This window comes from Protopterus annectens, chromosome 4.part0 (assembly GCF_019279795.1).
Source record: "Protopterus annectens isolate FY-2018-M chromosome 4.part0, PAN1.0, whole genome shotgun sequence".
Taxonomy (NCBI): Eukaryota; Metazoa; Chordata; order Ceratodontiformes; family Protopteridae; genus Protopterus; species Protopterus annectens.
Genome location: NC_056733.1, coordinates 572,110,297 through 572,129,923, shown reverse-complemented (window position 1 = coordinate 572,129,923; position 19,627 = coordinate 572,110,297).

Genomic DNA, 19,627 nt, shown 5'->3' with positions numbered 1-19,627 from the left:
TACTTTTTTTATTTTTTTCTGCTGATTAATTTTAAATAATAACCCAACTACATATACATCTTCTGCTGATATTACTCATTTGATGAGGCTGATGTTTTACAATAACTCACATCAATCATTAAGTAATCATTTGGGAAATGCTTCTTACTGCTTGTCAAAACACCATAGGAATCTAGAATTTAATTCAGCTTGTTGTCAGTCTTTGTTAGTTTCTTTGGAATGATTTTGGTCCCTTTTTTTCATATACTGATTATTTATTTATTTTTTTTGCCAACTACTTTTATCCTTCTACCAGTCTGTACTGGTAAGAGTAGATGTTTGGGACCCAATTTTCTAAACGTCATCAAATTGAGGATTTCATCAAAAACTCTGTGAAGGGTTCTGTTAAAATAACAACTACAAATGTAGGGATGAAATTTCCAGTGGGTCTTAACATTGCCACACTTTCAGGGGAATCTTTCTTGAGAAAAGTTGTGACCTGTCTTTGGTTAACTACTACTAGAAGACTTTTCTAATTAATGTCCAAAGATTCATTTTTTTACTGCAAGTTTAAACTCCGGCATCTGGTATCTTTTCTACTAAGATAGTCATTGCTAGCCAAACATCCAGCCTTCTTTTAAAACTGTCTGATACCTCTCGCCAATGTAATCTGGTTTTGGAGCAAATAAAGCAGGTTCATTCCAAGATAACTTCCTCCTGTGGGTTAAAGCAATCAGTAGCAGATTCAACAAATGTTCAAAAAGATTTCCATTCTTCAGTTACAACAGCTGATATCATGACTCTGAAATAAAATACTCAGCGAGCAATAGAGTGAATGACAACCTCATTTATTTATTTATTTGTTTGTTTGTTTCTTTACTGGGTAGGTGACCTGGTCTACTGACCATCTTTAGCCATGAGTCTGGCTCAAGGAGTATGGCAAAAGTAATATTCAAACATTTTACTGTTGGGTCTATATTATAACATCGAAATCTAAAAAGATCTAATGTTATAATATTGAATCCTAAACACCAAATCCGCAAACATCGAACAGTCAGAATAGCGATTTTTTTCCCAGGGAAAAAAATCGCTATTCCGAGAAACATACACACAACACAAACACACACAAAAAACAGCAATCCACACACATACACTTAAAATCCTACACCTAAACCTAAACTAAACTGTACATACACTACTAGCTATCCACTTACCTTAACCCAACCCTAACACTAAGGTCCGTCACTATCGCACACTCACCTCACCCATGCCCTAATCCTAACTCACCTAACCCACCCCTAACCCTAACCTACACACAACCACACACTTACCTGACCCACTCCCTAACCCTAACTCACCTAACCCACCCCCTAACCTTAACTTAGACACAATCGCACACTTACCTGAACCTAACCCTTAACGTTCCAACATATCGAATGCTGAAAACAGCGATGCCACAGCAACGGTCCACCGAATTTTTTCCCTGGGAAAGAATTTGGTGTCCTGCACCTTTGCTGTTTTCAGCATTTGACAAAACTGGTTCAATATTATAACATTCGATCTTTATAAAATTTGATGTTATAATATAGACCCTTACTGTTACATGTTGATATTGAAGAGTGACAGAAAAAATACTGGTGATTGCACTTGGCAGATTTGGAACCTAGTGTATACATTCTGTTACCTATTGATTCTGGAGAATAACATAAAAAAATGTAACTTCAGGACCTACAATAACATAAAATTTTACATTTTATTCAAGGCTGCAAACAGTGCACTAAAGGAACTAAATTAAGTACATTCAATCTGATTGAAATTATCCTGGCTAACCAGAAAATTCAACCATTATCTAGGAAGTAAGCATGCGGATTCTTTGGAAAGGTGTTTATGCAACCATTGTATTATATCAGCTCAGGCAGTAATGGATTACTTGAATGTCAGAGCTAAACTATTTCAGAAAGACCATGGTATTGTGTAATAAAATCAGTACTGTAGTCTCCATGTTGTTTTTGCAAGAATGCATTATTTCTTTCAAAAGAAGTACTGACATTTTTTAAGCATACTAAGTTCTGTTCTTTATATTCATTCAACAATAAATCAACAGGGCTCAGTATATTTTCCATGTGCTTTTTCTCACCATGCCTGGCAAATACTGACTATCCCCAGCAACTTAGCCCTTTTGCTCTCTTGGAGTAAGTATTTCACCATGACGGCAACAGTAAGATGGGGGAGGCCATCATAATGGCAGCCATGACAGTGTCTCTGCCCTTGCCAGCACCTCAATAATGAGGACATTTTGTTTGTAGCCTTGACATCATCTCAAGTAGCTGACATATGTACCTACATCACTGCTGGGTCATCCTACACTCTCCTTAGGTGTGCACAATTCCATGTATATGCAAGTGAGGGCAACTGCCACTGCCTGGTATTGGAAAGTTTATGTTTCTCAGTCCTATGTCCACTGGCAATATGCACAAGAGCAGTTTGGCTTGAATGGAAGCACAATCCCCTTGCCCCATAAGGAAGCTGGCTAACAACACTAACTGTTATCCTCTCATGCCCTTTTCATCTATTGCTTGAGCCTTTATGAAAAGTGTATGGCTTTGGTCATAGTCCAGGCTTTAGTCCTGTTTGCCACAGAGACAGGCTTGCAGAGGTCAGCATTTTCATAGTGGAATACTAGGCTGTCAGCCCAAGGGGCCTTTTTATGCCTAGCCATACTTCCCAATAATATTTGATATGTATTTCTTCCCAAGAATTTTGTGAGGGTGCATACTTGGGAATGGGAGGTAAAGCATTTACAAGCTTCCTCTCTATAAAAAAGACCTAGTTGCCAGTTAGTGGGAAAATGTATGGTTCTCTGTCTATTGATACAAGTTTTGCTTGAATAAGTATAGGGATGAACTCTGCTTTACATGGATAGGAAGTCTGTTCCAGAGAAGGACGTGTAGGTCTCTGAGATACATACTTGTCCTTATAGCACATCCTATTTATGTTGCATGCATGGTTTAGGTTCCCGGGTTGGGAATTCCTGATGGTATTTGTTTTATAGATGTGCAAAAGATCCATTAGGTGTGGATCAGAGGATACTTTGTAGGTCAGGCATAGATCCCTTCTCACCAGCCTGTAGGAGACCGAATATAAGGACAAGGCATTCAGGTAGTCCACATAGGATGGTTTCCACACCATGTATTCTTTTTATGAAGAATCTTTGTGGATGCTGTAGTTGTTGCATATGCTTGACTTTTAATATGAAGATTAAGTTCTTAAATTCGTTTCAGGACCATCAAGTATGCATATTTTAATTTCATCTGAATTTACTTTATAATTTGTTCCATTTATGCACTTTTTTTCTAGCCGTTCTCCTTTTACAACAAATTTGTAAAGGGCGTGGTCTTTATAATTCCCCTCTTATTATCATAGCTAGCAACTTCAATGCAGTAATTGATCCACTTACAGATAAAACCTCTTCAAACACATACTTAACTTTAAAAAACTCATTCAAAACTTTTAAGTTTTTACATCTGAATGCCTTTTATTATTTTTCGTAATTTAGTCAAATCTTCCTGAATATAGTCATCTAAACATGGAATCTAAGCATTTTTTAAAAGATTGATTTTATTTTTGTTTCACAATTTTTTTCTAATCCGAATTGGCAAAAGATACATTTTCCCTGGTTTTTGTGCAATTGATCAGCTTTAGCAGAATATTTTCTCTTTTGAACCAGTTACCCAAAGTGTTAATACAGATTAAATGAGCTACTGTTTACTCATGCATTTCAAATCAATGAGATGTCAAAAAAAAGATTTTGTTTTGTCCAGTAACTCACATCAGCCCAAAGATTTTTTCTATTAACCTATAAGCCAGCAAGGCATGTATTCCATCTCATTGCATTTCTCATTATAAGAAAGCTTCTTCTTAAAGCATCAAATTGAGGACATTTGTTTAATGAAGCTTCTTTTAACAGCACATTGTTCTAAATGCATCACTCAGTAGTATAATCTAAAGCTCAGAACTTACAATATAGCCAGTCCAAAAAGTACAGTCAGGCTAAGAATCTCAGTTCTGACTGTGTGGAGATGTTGTCTTCATAAAAATGAGTAAAAACCTAACAACTTTACCCAGTCTTACGTTCACTGATAAAACTGTTTCTGTTCACTCAAAACTTCTTGCCAACCTTTAAATTTTTTAGAGTCTTTTCACTCTCCCTTTTTCATTGGACATCATTCAGTAAAACATAATTTCTAAGTTACGCAAAATGAAGGGGGTATTCAGAGAAGTTATCCTGCATAACACTAGAAGTGCTTTGATGTTTTGCTCTAGAAGCACTACAATGCTAACTAGTGATTCAGAGACGTGAGGGAGTAAAGCTCATTAGCGACTTATTTCTATGTCCCTAAATCAATCCCAATTGCATTGTTCTTCCCTACTAACCCTTGTAATGAGATTACACAGGTACCTACACAGACACGCACATATGCACACAGACACACACTCACGCATAGTCTTGCAGTACTTACCTGCTGAGAAACTAAAAGACCTCTTGATGCCTTATACTGCAATGGGTGTACAACATAAAATATCCTGGTCAGTCCTCTCTACTCTGCACCACAATAGAATGGTTGCTCTTGTCTTTGAATGTCTTTACTACACTATTTCAACAAATGCTTTGTAGCAGGGCACATGGCTAATTTGCATTAGAGGCATCCCAGTTTGCCACATTTGCATGCAACATTACCCAGCAGACCATTGTAGTGGTACTTCCTGGAGGCTTCATGCTGCTATAGCATTATGGCAGTCTTCAAATCATTCCCTTATAACTCACTGAACAATCCTGCTAGAAACTGGTTGCTCAGTGTGCTACAAAGCTTCTTGTACTAACAAACAGCCTACTGAATTCATAATTTTTTTAGCTCCATACTTTCTAACATTAATTAATTGTTATATGATTTCAGGTTGACTATAATACAGATATTTAATTTTAGCAAAAGTTGTTCCTAAAAGAAAAACAAAGAAAAAGATGAAACACCACTGCTAATAATTATTATTAGTGTCTCTCTTAAATTCTCACTATAGAATCTGTGTATAACTAGTGAATCAATATATTTTTTATACCCTGTATAGTTTCATAATATAAGTTTAGGTTGGTTTATAATAACAACATAAATACCATCAACCATAATCTGCAGACATTCATTATTTCAGTTTATAATAATGAAATCTGTTACTTGGATACAGGTCTAGCCTTAGTTTCCATGGATGTCCACAAAGGCTTTGAGCAAACTGAAGAAACATCTGTTTTGCTTAGTGACTTGAGCTGCCCTCAGATATAATTAGTATTATTCCAGCTCATTTGTTATATACATCTTTTTTTAGCCATTAATGGCAAAAAAATTATTGTTAGACAACATATGCTAATAGGCATCAGGGTCAGCAACTGTCACCATTGTTATTTATAATGACATCAGTGTCTTTTCTTTGAGAAACCTCAGTTAATTTATTGATTTGCCCTCCTAATACTTTTTCTGATGATATGAAATACCTAGTATATACAGTGATTTCCAGTCTGATCCTTACATATGTTGAACAATCCCTGTAGGCTTTTCTTAAAGTAGCAAACTTTGCCCAAGAGATTACAACACATTACATTAACTTCAATAAAATACTAGCTTTCAATTTCAGAAGACAGCATGGGCCAGGATTCATACCAATATACTACAATGTGGTACAAACCTTGTGCCACATAGTCAAAATAATTTGTTGTACAAGCTTAGTGACATATTGCCCGGGTAAGTAGTAAGCTACACTTCAGAGAGAACACATGACGTAGGACTGAAAAGTCACCAGCTCAGATCAGTACTGCAGAAGAAGTCATACAAAGTAGGGCAATGCAACAGTCGCACACTGCCTTTCCCAAGCCCCATCATTACCACACCAGGTGGCATGAACTGATTCCTGCTGCAGCTGTGTGCCTCTAGGCACCACATAACAGTGATATGCAGCATATGTTAGCATCCAGTTATCTGGTGCCTAACCAGCTGGACAGCAAATTTCTTCCAATAAAAAGGTTCCAAGGGTAGTACAGAAAGTAATAAGGAGGGTGTATAGCAAGCAGAGGTGCACACAGAAGGACTTAGATGGAAATGAACATGAGGAGGCAGGGCACATTGTTTTTGAAGGTATGGGTCCCACTTATGTATATATGTTTAGTGCAGGGATGATGGGAAGGCTAAAAGCAAACAGGGTAAGAAAAATGGGGGTGAGTAAGCTGGGATAAGACAAACAAATGTGAAACAGTAAATACAGAAAGAGGTAGACTGGTACTTACTAGGAGGTGGAGAAGTGTAATACAGACAGACAGACAGACTGACATATATCAGAAAATTGGCTAAGAATAGGGTGAGTTATGAGTATTGTGCCAGCCACTGACCAATGCCAAGTGAATGTATCTAGGTCCCAGTAGACAGAGGCTATGAGTCTGGCTGGCCTGTGGCCAAACCCTGCCCTGGTGTCTCAGTGGCAAAGACTATCTAATCTACTGAATGTGTGATTGGCTGCAGAAATGAAGTGTTATGTGGCGATCCCGACTGTCAATGCCAGGTCAACCACTACCTCGTCCATTTGCTGAAGCTCTGGCAGAGATTGTGCAGGCAGCTGGGACAGGAAACCTACCTAGAACTAGAACTCCTAAGAGAGGCATTCCTACCCTACTCACCCACTTCAGCTACAGTCATGGCTGAGGTAGCATTGCATGGTATTATGTGCAGGACTTGGTGGTAACATCACAATCTGCAAAAGACAGACACAAAGAGAAGGGTGCCATTGCCGATGATATCCAACAGGTGGTACAAAAGATATAGTATAGGTGAATGATAAGAGTCCTATGCACCCTGTTGTCTCCTGTGGCAGCCATCTACAGTCTCCTCTTGCTCTGCCTGTGCTGAAAGTTAAAGGAGCATGCCAGCCATCATACACACAAGTGTAGGTAAGATACACACAACAGTGCAAATGTACATCAACACATGTAAGTCCAATCAGGCAGAAGTCTAATGTGATGTCTAAAACCTGTGAAATCACATGACCACCAGAATGATAAAGGGAAAAGCATTGAATAGAGGAAAAACCTGTGAAATCACATGACCACCAGTGTGATAAAGGGAAATGCATTGAATAGAGGAAGGCTGGATACCATTCCCTGTTTGACACGTTCCCAATGTCGATGCATTAATAGTTCTTATTTTTCAGTGGAGAATGATGAGAAAGTGTTTGAAGCTAAAGGGCATTATACTTGTAATGCCAAGAGGATTGCATACTTAACTATATGTTTGATCTGTGAGAGTTATTATGCAGGTAATTCTCCAGAAATTGTCTGAGTGGATGAATTAAAACAATTATGCAATCAGACAAAAGCTATTGTTTTGTGCAACTCAGTATGAGTTGTCCCAATTTAAACAAAATAGTGTGTGTGTGTGTCTGTGTGTGTGTGTGTGTGTGTGTGTGTGTGTGTGTGTGTGTGTGTGTGTGTGTGTGTGTGTGTGTGTGTGTGTGTGTTTGCCAACAGAAAAAGAGGCATACAATATTTGGGGAGAAGATTTTGAAAATGATTTAGTGGCTAGAAAGCTATTTTGACAACATAGATTAGTACCTAATGACAGGCTTCAATAATGTCACTGGCATGTAATAAGTATAAAGAGCATTTTACATTTAGAGTCTTTAAAGTTATGAAATATTTATAGTGACTTCATTGGAATCTTAATGATTGCTGATTAGGTAAAGTGTGATCTTGTGATTTTTTAAGTGCAAAAAGTGTGTTTTACTTGTTTGCTATTATTCCAAAAAGTTCCGTTAATAAAGAGGAATGAAAGTGCTTAATAATTACAGTGTGTCCTAAGGTATACTTTACTTTGTTTTTCACATTTGTTTGGTACAGTTACATTGGTTTTGTTTTATTTAGATTCCTACATTGGACCTGGACAGAGGGCTGTACTGGTAAAGAATATTACCTACCTTTCCTGACAATTGGTGTGTGTGTGTGTGTGTGTGTGTGTGTGTGTGTGTGTGTGTGTGTGTGTGTGTGTGTGTGTGTGTATGCTTGTGTATGTGTATGTGTGTCTCTGTATCTGTGGCTATATGTGTGAAAATATGAGTTTATTTGAAGTGCAGTTATTTTGGACAAATCAGCACCAGAAGGCATTGAAACCCAGATAGAGTTGTAAGGAGTTGGCCTGGAGACCTAGGCCAAAGACAAGCCTTCGTGGGATGTACATTGTGTGAAGCTTATCCTTGGGTGTGGGTTTTGTAGACCCAAAATGAGTGCAAAAGAGTGTATTTCCTGCACTGTTGTGGCTGAGCTTAACATAGTAAATTGTTCAATGATTCATATTATTGTGCCTTTTTGTACTTTAATCTGTTTATCAGTACCACTTACATGATTTGAGAGACCATACCTCGGATGGTCATCAGATTATGGATTTTTAGATTTGGATATGTTATTTGTGGGCAGTAGAGTGGATTAAAGGACCATAACCTATGCTCACTGTACTCTCCATGTACATAATGTAATGGCTGGTTATGGCCTATGACATCTGAAAAGGAAAACATTAATTTGACAAAATGAGAAAAAAGTTAAATAGTAACTCTGTACATTTCTTTTAGATAATCTTTAAAGAAAACATTATTAGCATTATTACAATAGATGGCAATAAAACAAATGTAGTTACATACATCACATCTGATGGCAGCCGTCTGTTAGAGTCACAGTCATTAAGATTTCTCTCACTACCTTCAGTGCTATGCCAGGCCATCAGAAAAGAACAATGTTTGGCAATAGTGTGTTTCCCATCTGTGACATTGTTCATTGTTTTTTTATCTTCATTATGTGGTGGGGATTGAGGTAAATAATCAGCAATGCATATACTACTTAACACAATTTTCCCTTCCTGAAAAGTGTCGCTTGATTTTTATTCCTGTAACAGCATACTCTTTCATGTTGTCCTTCAGTTCTTCATCTCTATTCCTTAACTCTTCATTCTTTTATCCCTTGGCCTGATTAAGTAAAGTATCATATTTCTGAAGGCCTGTTTCAACAGCAGACTAGTTGGTGTAGATCCAGTAATAGACAGGTGGATGGTCAATAAGCTCTAAGCATACTGCTTTGTTGATGTTTCTGTTTAGTCCTGTTTGAACGTAAAAAATGTTACAGCTTTGCTAACATGTTGTATAATGAGGCTGTACTTGCCCTTTCACTTCTAGTCAAAGTGGAGCCACTCGTCTGTGTGTAATTCCTCAGCATTCACAAAGCTATTTATGGTTGTTAAAAGATGGCCCATTATCAGTCCCTACTGTGCCTGGTTTTCCAAAAACAGGAATTATTTTATCAAGACCTGAAATAACTGCATGTGAGGATAAGGACAATGCCATTCTATCAATAGCAACTTCTCAGGAAGTCATTAGCATTAGCTAATATATATACTATGTGCTATACATCAGCCCATGAAAGTCAAAGTACAAGTCAGTTCATGGATCCATTGAAAACCTTTGAAAATGCATTCGAAAAGTTTTATTTTGCATTGCATTAACTTGACTTGACAGATAGTCTATATTCACATTCTCAACATGTTTCTGTCTTATTTAACCCCTTCTCTATCATCTTATCTTTATTTCCAATGTTGACGTTGTAGGGCAATCAGCTATCTTCACCTGTATATGTCTTTTTGCTAGATTACAACTTAGCAGATAAGATTATTTTCTCTCTTGTATATGAAATGGGATATCTTTTTTAATAGCCTTTAATTGAAACATTTGAGTAAATAACTCTTACCGTTATGTCTTTAATATTATCTTGTTGAAAATCGGATTTGTTAATGTATTCACTAGTAATCCCTTGTCTAACACTATCTTTATTTGATTGATATGTTCATTAATGTTTCTATATTTTCAGCATTGCTTTTTATATTTGTATTGTATGTACATAAGCTCCTCTGTTTCTCACCTCCAACATTCCCTGCATCTCTATCATTTCTTACAGTCATGCCTCTTAAATATGTTCTGCAACTCTAGATGGGTAAGTCTTCCTGTCTTTGAAATCTTTTCACTCTATTTTTAGTCATCATTTACACTTTTAGATTCTATACTCTGGCAAACCATTCTTTCTGTGATATTTTACATATACTTTTATTATGGCTGGGAACTGTCCCTTGTGAGAATACTCACTACCACAGTATCTGCACAACCTTTTGTAATTCTGTCACTTTTCTTTGTCATTTGCACATACCTGCTTTCTGTCTGCCTCTCTCACTTTATTATGTTTCTTCATTAAACTAATGTCTTTCGACTTTTGCCAGTTAGGGGTCGCCACAGCGAAAGTCTGGTCCGCTAATGATTGGCAGTGGATTTTTACGGTGCCGAGGTGCCAGCCCGATGCCCAAACTTCAAAGAAGGCACACCCATTCATGCACACACCTACCTACCTGCATGTCTTTAAATGTCACTCAACCGCGGGGAGGACATGCAGACTCCACTGTCTCAGTTTTCACTTCTCCTGTATTACCTCATGTTTATAGGTTCATAGGTTCATACTAGGCTATCTGCCCTAGGGCATTTATAAGCCTAGCCAGAGTATGTTTGGCTTTCGCCACCCCTTGGAATGAGTATACTGTGCCAATTATAAGGTCTAGTTTACTGTACCTCTGTCTAGCAGTGACACAGAAGTGACCCCCGGGGTAAACCTACGATCTCCCTTCCACTCGTCAAGATTCCTCTTGAAGAGAGTCAGTGAGGGGCTCTGCCTAACATGGACTGGGATTTTATTCCAGAGTGAAGGGAGCCTCTGGGTTATGAATCTGTCCCTCCAGCATGTCCTATTTATTTCTGTGCTGAAGTTCAAATCTCTCGCTCGCGTAGCTTTGGTGGATTTGGATTTTCTGAGGTGGAGCATGTCCATTAATTCCAGGTTGGACATGGCCTTGTACATTAGGCATAGATCGCCTCTGAGTAGGCGGTATGCTACTGAGTAGAGCTGGAGTTTCTTTAGCCGGGCAGCATACGACATATGTTTGAGTCCCTTGATCCTCTTGGTGAGGCACTTTTGGGGTCTTTCCAATTGCTGCAGGTGTCAGGTAAGGTACATCCCAAATGGGGCATTGTACTCAATTATGGGCCTGATAAGGGAAGAGTAAAGGGGCACAATGACCTCTCCCAATCTAGATGTGAATCCCTTCATAATAAGGTGGGCAATATAGAAGGTCTTTCTAACCACTTTGGCAATGTGAGTGTCGAACGAGAGGTTACTGTCAACTTGGGTCCCTAGATCCCTAATTACTTCTTCCGTACTTAATGGATTACCACCTATGTGGTAATTTGTGGGCACTTTGTTTTTCCCAAAGGGTATGACTGTACACTTTTTGGCATTGAGTTTAAGGCCATGGCTCTGGCACCAGTTTTCCGTTTCTATGAGACCTTTTTGAAGGATGCTTGTGTCTGCTGGAGAATCAATTATGGCGCCCAGTTTGCAGTCATCTGCGAACTTGGTCAGCCACAATCCTCCCACGTTAGCCTGTACCTCATAAAAATAAATACCGAACAAGAGAGGTCCCAGGACCGAGCCCTGTGGGACGCCACTTGTGACTGGTTTAAAGTCTGACATGGCTCCAGCAATTATGACCTTGTGGGTTCTGTCCTTGAGCCAGTTTGCAACCCATCTTATGACATAGGGGTTTATATTTAAGCTGGAGAGCTTGTCTATGATGCCCGAGTAGGGTATTGTGTCGAAGGCTTTTGCAAGGTCAAGGTAGGTTGTGTGAACTACCTTACCCTCATCAATGGCCTTGGTGACTGTTTCAAAGAAGTTGGCCAGGTTCAAGAGGCAGGGTCTGCCCTTAACAAAGCCGAATTGGGTAGGATCCAATGTCTGTAGGTCCCCAATGTCTTTGTTTATGAGTTCCATAATGATCCTCTCCATTGCTTTTCAGACCAGGCTCGTCAAGCTTATGGGGCAGTAGTTTCCAGGGTCCGTAGAAGCACCTCCTTTGTGGAGTGGGACCACTGTTGCTGTACGCCATTCTTTGGGTACATATCCTGTAGTAAGGCTGAGATTAAACAGCAGCCTTATGTGTGGGTTTAGCTCTTCTTGGAGTTCATGTAGCACGCAACCCGGGACACCGTCTGGTCCCATTGATGCTGTGTTTTTAGCTTTGGAGAGGGCGGCTCTCACCTGGGCATATGATATGTCAGGGAGGCAACACTCTGCTGGGATAGATATTTGTCCTTTTGGGGGGGGGGGGGAATTTGCACTGAACCTGTCTGCTAGTATGTTGGCAATGTCTGTGGGTTCAGTGTATTTTTTGTCATTTTGGACTAACTCTGAGCATATCTTGGAGTTTCCACCCAGGTTTCTAACATAACTAAGAAAGCCTTGTGATTATCTTTAGTGTCCTGTGCAATTTTTCTCTCAAAGTTGGCCTTGGATTATTTTATGAGTGTTCGTAGTTTTTTGCTAGTACTGATCAGAGATGCCTTACCTTTTAGGGATTTTGCTCTATCATGTAGTAGCTTCCTCCTTCTGTTGTATAGCTTATTAATGGCTGGGGTCCACCAGACAGGTTGCCTGCCTTTGGGGGAATGGGTCTTGGTTTTATTTGGGATTGCATGATCCATGCATTCCTGTAGGTGTCCATAGAATGCATTTATAAAGGATTCAGCAGAGTAGGCTGTGGTTTCCACTGGCCTGGGGGCTTTGAAAGATTCCACTTCGATCTTAAGAAGTGTGAGGTCAGCTTTTGAGAAGTTCTTCACTGTGGTCTTCTGTGCTGGGGGTGGGAGCGGGATGAGGGTATACTTCTGGTATGGAACATTGTGTCCCCATGTTTGTGATGATCAGGTCTAATATGTTTTCCCCTCTTGTGGGAGAGGTGACTAGTTGTTCCATGGCATTTGAGTTTATGAATTCTAGGAACCTTTGGGCTAGGGTGTTGGGGCTTGAGTAGTGCTCCCAGTCTATGTTTGGGTAGTTGAAGTCTCCCAGTATGATGGTGTTTGGAGAGACCTTCATATTCTCCAGTGTCTTTAGGAAGGCCGGGTGGGGTTCCTGAGTTTGAGAGGGTGGTCTGTAGCATGCTACAAACTGGAGGGCAGTTTTGCCTACTGTTAGTTGCACATGGATGGTCTCCGATGCTTCGTGCATTGCCACTAACCTGGAGGTGTGGGTATCCTTGATGAATATGGATACTCCCCCTCCTTTTGTGGTTCGGTCCAAGTTCTGGGGCCAAAAAGCATGATATGTGGTATAACCTGGTAGTGCTGGGGTGCTCTTGGGAGCCTTTAACCAGGTTTCTGTCACTGCACAGACATCAATGTTCTCCATACTGAGCAGGGCTTCGAGAGCATGCATCTTGAGGTTTAGACTTCTGGCATTGAGCAGCATTACCCCTAGTTTCTTTCTATTTCTGTTTTTTAGGGAGGTGGATTTGTCTTTTGAACCTTTCCTAAAAAAGGCACTATGGGGGTGGCAAGAGCCTTTGCCAATATCCAAAAGCCCAGGGGTGACAGGTGCAAGCCGTCCCTTGTGAAGCAGCGTGGCTTGTTGAGCATGTCATCCCAAGCAGACAGACAATGGATCCCCTTAGAATGACACCAATACTTAAGCCAATTGTTAAAATTGATCATTTTGTCTTTGTACTGTGGCATCATTCTTGGTGAGGGTAGGATGCTGCTTAAGGTCAGGGTCATACCAGCCTGGGCTGCATAATCAGAGAGCTCCTCTATGTCTCTTTTCATGTAGTCCAGGGAGGTACGTCTCAGGTCATTCACACCAGCATGGACAATGACTGTGTCATATTTGTACCTGCTTTGGAGTGACCTGAGTGCTTGTGTTATGTGGCGGATTCTATTGCCCGACAGGCAGCTTACTGTGACTTTTCCTTGTTCAGCCTGGTGAGTGGGACATCAGTGTGTCTGACTATAGACTCACCTATTACGAGTGTATCAGGTATGTTGTTTAGCCTTAAGGGCTGTGACTGTTTGGCACACTGACTTTGTGAACTATGTGTTCCATGTGTTTTGTTTTGAGGTAGTGGTTGCTTGGATGTCTGCTTTGGAGGTCTCTGTTGCTTTGGCAGATTTTTATTAAGAGCCTCCAAGTATGTTTTTGTGTGTTCATGTGTTTGGTTTGCAGCTGTGGTAGGTCTATGTGAGACTGGATTTGTGTGTGTGGTTGCCTTCTCCTCCTGACTGGTTATGCCAGTACTGAGTCGAGAGAGCTCAGCCTCCAGTTTGGCTATATGGTTGCATCTCTCACATATATTTGTATTTGTTGGGAGGAGGAGATGGTTGTCTATGTACATGAGGCAGTTGTAACATTGCTTCAAGATTCCCAGATTCACCAGCTGAACTGGAGAGGAAGCTAGCAACTGACCTTTCGACATGCCAGAATAGTATAGGGAACTGCTATGTAACTGAATCAGAAAGGACCTATAGGGGATAGGGTACTCAAGTGGATTTTAGGAGGATGTAGTGCTTTTTTAGTTAACAAGTGCTTAACTTATAAAAAAATGCTTATAGGAGCAAGTGTGGGTTTTTTAGATTGAGAATAGAATGTTTAGATTGAGAGTTAGAGCAGTTCCAAGGAAAAAATGAAGAGCAGACTCTGTGGAGCCGGGAATTGTTTAAACCTGATTAAGCGGCGCTGCCCGATGCTGCGCTATGCACAAAAGCTCGCTAAAGCGGGCTTTATAGCAGGGGGTTAGAAAGAGCTAGGAAATGGCCCAAAACGGCCAATAAGCTACAGGTTACTGGGCTGGAACCACTCCTTTAGAGACAGATAGGCTGCTCAGAGCTCCCCACTCCCACTGGTGAACAAAGAAGCTTCCTCCTATCCAAACAAGGATATGGGCAACACAGGAACAATACCTAAAGACTGGACTATTCTAGTTCAGTAAAGGCGCGAAACAAGGATATTTTTTATTTATTTATTTATTTTTCTTACAAAATAGCAGAAAATAGATACAGTAACAACAGTAAATGCTTTAAATCGGCTAGCGCACTTGAGTGTGTAGCCTACCAGTTAATTTAAGCAAAAACAAACTTTAAAAGTGCAAAAAGTTCAGGAAAACAATCAGTAACGCAGTAAATCAACTTTGCAGAGCTTATTTAGTTATAGAAACTCACTTTTCGGCGAGAAAAAGCAGTCGGAAATAAGTAGCCAAAAAAAGCTTATAAATCAATGGAAAGTCACTCTTCCACACTCTGCTGCTTGTAGAACTCTGCAGGACACCATGAGGAGCTGTGCTGAGTCAATTACAAGCGCAAAAGTGTGCTAAAGTGGGCTTTATAGCAGGGGGTTGGAAAGAGCTAGGAAATGGCCCAAAACGGCCAATGTTCTGAGTCTTCTTCGCCTGGTTTTCTAAAATGCTAATGGATATAACAAGGTCCAGCAACTTCTTCAGTAACGACTTTCCTTATTAACTTACCACTGTAACATGTCTGTAATATATGTGTATCTGCATATGCTTGGATGTCAGTGAACTCACGTTTTCTAGCTATTGCACTCAGCCTCTGTCTTGTACTTATATTTCATGTTTTATATTTTCTTTGACTTAAATTGGCTGTTAGCTTGTCTAATACAACTTGGAATCAGATAGTCCTGTTATGGTTTTATATGTGATATACACTTATTTTTCTGCTATGTCTAATAATAAAGTAGCTAATCTGTCATCTTTTGATATTATTTGTGTTTTTGCATGGGCATCAAATAGGTCTGAAATATGGCTACCCAGTTCTACCACTGTGAGCCTATACATGTTTCAGTCTGTTTAAAATACAGACAGGTGTATCATTTTTTTTTATTAAACCTTAAAATTTCCTAACTTTCACTTATTGTGTCACACATTTATTCAGTTATACCCACCTTACTGAGAATCTTTTATTGATGGAAGAAAGGGGATTATTTATGTGTGTGGGATTTTATTGCGGCAGTCAGTACAGAAGTCTCATGGTTATTGACCCTTGGATGAAAGCGAAAAGCTGATAGCAATAAAGTGGTTTATTATTATCTTCACCTGGACTGTTTTCTTATGAACTCGGTGATTCACTGACCTTGTGTGTGCTATTTTGAATCTTTTATGGACCTCTATTTAAGGTCACTTAGCTTTGAATACTTACACACATACTCTTAAACCTAAGTGCCAAAGTTTTATTACAAGTTAGTTTCGATATTACTACCCAGTTCCACTTACCTTGCCTTTACTGTTATACACTTATATGGTTGACAGTTCTGACATTGAAAAATTCTTCAACTAAACATAAGTTCAGCCAAATGTAATGTACTCATATACATTAAATTCCATACATTTTTTTAATCCAGTCTTTAAACTGCTGGTACTGAGAAACATTTTAGCTCAAATATCCTAAAGAATTTCAGATTTTATTTCATGAATGCGTATCCAGAAAAATTAGTATGTTTTTACGGAACATTGTTGCATCCTCTTGCTATTACATGTGTGTGTGTGTGTGTGTGTGTGTGTGTGTGTGTGTGTGTGTGTGTGTGTGTGTGTGTGTGAGATGCACATATAGATCCACATTTGATTGAATTTAACTGAAGCACAAATGGTAAAACACAACTGACTTATAACTCATTTGACTGAATGGCGTTAGACAGGAAACTGTCGAACTCTATATGTAGTATGCAATGGTGTAATTTCTGATCATAGGTGTTTTTAATGAAGTGACTATAGAAGAGCAGGCTTGGATTGGCAACACCCACCATTATGTCATATTCCCATATCTGTAGATGTTTGTATGAACGCTGATTCACTGTATGTGGTGCTCTTCTATTCTCTATAGTTGTGCAATTGTGGAGTTAGTATATACATACACACACACACTTTCACACACACACACACACACACACACACATATATATATATATATATATATATAGATAGATAGATATATAGAAATATATATATATATATATATATATATATATATATATATATATATATATAGATATATATAGATATATATAAACTAAAGGTGTTCCCTGCAGAAATTATCTTTTCATGGTATATTTGTTGTGCAAAATTTTTTCAGTCATTTGTGATCATTAATTTCTCTTTCAGTCAAGTGTACATTTGATAAAATATTATAATATACAAAGGAACAATGGAAGGGCATCTGTTCAGCTCCCAAGTATAAAACAAAGTACAGACGGATTAGGATCTTTGCTTGGAAGTGTTTACATAGGTAGTTTTATACCTCCAGAAAACTTCAAAGAAGTCTTCCTCAGGAAAACGGCAAATATTGGAAATGTGATGGAAAAGAGAGAGAGAGCGATTGGGAACATGTTTCGGGGAATGTAACAAATTAAAGTGTTTTAAAATTCCCCACACAGTTCTTTGTCAGAAATGTTGAGGGATCAAATGATTGTAACTAATAAATGTTTCCTTTGCGCTGGGATGCATTTTTTTAATTGCCAAGACATAGTAAGTACAATGCTATTGGTCGCCATAAAAAGCAATTCATAGAAAATATAAATCCAGGTCTAGGTTGGCTGTCAATGAAAGTACGTGAATATATTAAAGGAGACAAAAGAACTGGAAGTGGGATCTTTAGAAGAGAGAAGGAACAAATTACATAGAAATAAATGGAACTGAAGAAACCAACACACAGAAAAGTGTTTGAGGGGGTGAATTTTAAAGGAAGGCAAGAAGTGAACAATATATGTAATTCTGGAATGAATGCTAATGATAATAAAAGAAAAAAATATATATATATAATGCATGAAAATAAAAAAATGTAATTATTGTTACTGTTTGTTTTCTTTTGTATTGCTCTACCTGTACCTATGTCACTTTTTAAAAATGTCATGCTTAATGATGTTTAAAATATCATAGAATCATATATATGTGGGTATGGGTGTTAATGCATGTGTGTTCACATTAAGTAGCTGCATGTAAACACACACACACACACACACACACACACACACACACACACACACACACACACACATGCGCACACACAAATTTGTTTCTGTATCTATATTATATATACATATAGAAAGGTTAAGTGCTATAGATAGTTACGTTTAAGATTGTTCTTGTCTTGTTTGGGGTTGTGAGTACAAAATAAGTGGTGGGATTTTACTGAAAGGGATAGGCAGCATTATCTGTTTTGAAATGTAACCTGACATTTTACACATCAGAAGATGTAAAGGATTTATAACCTTAATCTTCTGTTTTTTTTTGCATAACTTCATACGGACTAGAGACTTACATTTTGCAGTCATAGCATAACCTTTCCATATCAACAAAGTATTTGCTTCAGATGTTCAAAATATTGGTGGAAATAGCATTCCTGAATGAAGTGTCTTATGCAAACATTTAGAATTTGTCTAACTGTATATTAAAACATTTTGTAGATGCATATATTTCTTCAAACATGGTCTTTCAAAGCTGCTGACCTGTCTTTGTGTAAGGATTTGTGTTTGTGTTGTAGCTACACAGCTAACTTTTCTGATTCTACTATGACTTTTTACAGAATACTTTTAAATGGATCTTTCAAAATGTAGCCATTTGAACCCAAAAGGAAGTCTGCAAGTAAAAATGTGAGGATTACCTAGTCCCACATTTTTATTCCCATCATAGAACTAGACAAAAAATATAAGGCATGCTGTAATCATGCAAACAAAGTCAGCATAAGCCACAGTCAGTTTTAAATAGTTTGTATGTGAATGAAGACTAGCTTTTCATTTCTAAACCCCAGGGTAGCTCTTCTTAATGTAAATCAAGGCTATTAACAGCTTTGTCACTTTATCACAGTATAAAATTAATTTCATGAAGGTGACAATTTTCCCAATAGCCACTTCTAATCAGGTTGCATTATTAAATTGCGTTCCTTTTAATCTGTGCAGTCTTTTATTTTCCAACTTAGCCATTAGTTTTGCCAGTAATTTACAGTGCAAGAGCATAAGACAAAATGACATTGTGTATTATGCAGGGAGAGAGAATAACCTATTTATTTCTTTAAATTAGAAAAAAAATTCCATAACCTTCAATTAACACAGAAGAATAGTATTATGAAGATTAACGTTTGATAATGGAAGTGGGAGCTGATCCTTTTTTTACTTTTCGTCTGCTTTACTGATGGTTTTACCCAGCTTGACTATACTCGCATGCAAAATTGAAGACATAATACGGAGGTTAAAATGAAAGTGAGACCCATGACTGATTGTCAGATTCTCTCATTCCTAGCACTTTTTTAAGGGTGTGATGGCCTTCTGTCTTGCATGTTTTCATTTATCTTGCAATGGAACATGTAGACTGCAAGGTCCTGAAAAATACGCTCAGTTTGGTACAGAAGAGAGCAACTGCATTTGTTGTGTGGACCAGAAAAATGCTGGTGAATTATTTAGTCCATAACCTGCAAGTAATTTCCTCATTTAATATGTGTTATCTCCTACTTAAAATATGGAATGTTATGAAATTGTATATGAATTGTAGTCCAATCACTCTGACCCACTGTATCAAATTATTGTTCTAGACTATTCTACCATCCTTGATTATGGCTGGGGTTCGGCATAATAGTTAAGGTGTTTACCTTACAGACACAAAGTTCAGGGTTTGATTCACCCCTTTGAGGGAAATTGTTTAGG